The 2,771-nt window shown below is 36.5% G+C and overlaps 1 pseudogene; it reads right to left on the bottom strand.

Annotated features, from left to right (window-relative positions):
• Window positions 1-552: 552 nt before the first annotated feature.
• Window positions 553-658, bottom strand: LOC145243466 (U2 spliceosomal RNA; annotated as a pseudogene).
• Window positions 659-2,771: the final 2,113 nt, after the last annotated feature.

The raw sequence follows: 2,771 nt of genomic DNA, 5'->3' as shown, positions 1-2,771 counted from the left end.
GATCTCAGCTCAAGTATTTTTATCTTTTACTTACAAGAAGTGAACTATTAAAAAAAATCGAGTAACTATATATATTTCAAATGCAATATTATTTTGTGTTTGCGAATACATAACACAAGATTAGTATAGCCAAACATACTTTCATAGTATACATTGCTTTTTTTTTAAAAATGGAAATTGCTTCAGACAATGCACAAAGCCATTTGATGTAAGGTGTTTAAAAAATACTACTTCAATGTCAACAAGGCCGATAGCCATTAGTCGCGTGCTCTCGTGTAATGAATGAATGCGTGAATGTAGGGTTGACATGAAATTCTTAAAGATAAACTAAAATGACCGAAAAATGGACTTAAATGACTTAAATAAAAAGTAAATGACTTAGAATGACTTTAATAAACTTAAGGATGAATTGAATGACCTTAAGAATGACTTGAATGCTTAAAATTAACTGGAATCCTTCAAAAACAACTTGAATGATCTGGAGAATGACTTGAATGGCTTTGAGACTGACTGGTTGTAAAGTGGGTGATCATTTTACATTAAATTAATACAGAAAAGTGCCCCCCTACTTTATATTACAAAGTTATAAACATAAGTACAGCATGTAGTAAGAACAGATACTACACTTTTTTCTTGGCCAAAAGGCCAAGAAAAGGGTATTTATTTGCTCCCCCACCGAACAAATTAGGCACAAGGCCGATTTTTAATGTGAGGAGTGAAGGGGAAATGGAGACCAACTCCCCGGGGAGTAGGGGAGCTGGATAGTGACACTTAGTATGAAGGGTTGCCTACATTGACCAAGGTCATATATGTGGGGTTTCCCCCACATATGGTCTTTGCTTGCAGTATCTGCCGGAACAGATACTACACTTTGATCTTCATATTTAATTTATTTCGTTTAAAGAAAAATTACAATAAAAAAAAAATTCAATATAAAATTAAAAATTTAAAAAGTAAAATCTCCAAAAGACAAAACAAATTTAGGCACAAGGCCCTATAAGATCTGGGGAAGGGAGTGTTGCAGGGTTTTTGTAACTAAAGTAAAAATGGAGTCTTTGGCGACTTACTCTTGACTGGCAACATTCACCACAATACCTCATTCACTCTGTGGAATCTAAACTAACTAATGAATCCCCAGCGTTTTAGCCAAAAGCATATATTTACAATTTCTGTGTGTGTGTGTGTGTGTGTATTTTTTGAAAAACATAAATGTGTATGTGTGTGTATGAAAAAAGTTAAATTCATTAGAAAAGTAAAAGTTCTTAATTTGGTAACAAATAGTTTGTGTTGGGGAGTGGGGAATACAACCTAGAAAAAAATGATCAAATAAAATTTTTTGCCTGAAACATCATTCATTGAATACGAGGATTAAAGAAGAAAATAAGTGAAAATGAGAATAAACCCAAGATCCACTTTCTTCTCTCTTTAATTTTCTAAGCGAATGCACACCTAACATTCTGGTTTGATTTAGTTTCAGTTTTATACGACACACCACTTTTTTTTTTGACGTTGATTTAATGCTTTAAAACAATGTCTATTGTGAAGGATTCGTTCGGTAGCCGTAATTGAACATCTCTTCCTCAAATCAAATCAAGTTTATTGGCCACAAATAACTAAGTGAAACAAGCATTAGTCTCTCCTCTTAAGACAAGACACCCAAAAGAGTTTCCAACCTGGTAGGTATCCCACTATTAATCAATCTTCAACCCCTGTCCTATCGCCGCAATCGTGCATCCCTGTGCCTGTCTACAAATACTTTAATGGAATAGAATCTGGTAAGCTCATAGTACTTGTGCCTCCTCCACGTACATACTCCCGGCTAACCCTACCAGCAGCAAAATCTAACCCCTTTACTGTAAAGGTCTCTAGATGCTGGAAAGCTTTCTTTCTATTCTAATAGTTTTTTTTCCTCTAATTGCCAAATTTTGGAAGTCCTTTCTTGTTTCCTGCTTCTCTGACTGTACTAACGTGAAGAAATTTAGAAGTGGCATCTCGCTGCTCAACGCCCTGCATAGTCTCATCATAGTTGCAAATAGTAGATCCTTCTGTCTAACTGTCAATGTGCTCTATTTTCGGGGTGAGTCAGTCTACAAAGGTCATATAAAGAGAAAGAATGCTTTTCCAAGTCCATATAATTTGAATGTTTGTTCACGGACACTTAAAATCTGGATATGATAATCATCCTTATAACCTCCTCTGGCAGGAGGTTCCGCGAAAGAGAAACACCGCTATCTTTCTATTTTATCGATGAGTAAAGGGGTCATATGGAGTCATACCTCTCGCCAAATATAGTTTATGCGTAATGGATCTAGTAACACTTGAACTGGGCTTACCCAATTCCATATTATGGGTTTATAATCATTTACATCAACCCTTTCACCAATCTTTCGTGTGTTGGTTTGTACCCGGCTAAGTGCAATAAACGGGGTCAACGGATCGATGTCAAAATAATAATATAGAGGACACTTGATCGGTGACACCTGCAAAATCGGGTCAATAAGGGTAATTAGAGGATCGAGGTCAGTGGGGGGTCACATCAGTATGTGATGTCAGCCAAGTAAGAGAAAGTTTTATAAAGTGCCAACGTGTGTCCCTCTTTTCTTCACATCGAAACTCTACTGTGGCTCCCCCCCCCCCGTAGGGAAAAATGATTTTCTCGTTTTCTGTTTCCTCTCTCCCTCTTTCTACGGTAGGAACGGGTTGAGAAAATCGAGCCGTTAGATGGCAACATGACTCGATTATTTATGTTTTTATCTGTGTTTTTGGATTCT

The sequence above is a fragment of the Euprymna scolopes genome, chromosome 2 (assembly GCF_053919585.1).
Source record: "Euprymna scolopes isolate OS-2025 chromosome 2, ASM5391958v1, whole genome shotgun sequence".
Classification (NCBI taxonomy): Eukaryota; Metazoa; Mollusca; class Cephalopoda; order Sepiida; family Sepiolidae; genus Euprymna; species Euprymna scolopes.
The sequence above is the reverse complement of the archived record's forward strand: the minus strand, read 5'-3'. Positions and strand labels throughout refer to the sequence as shown.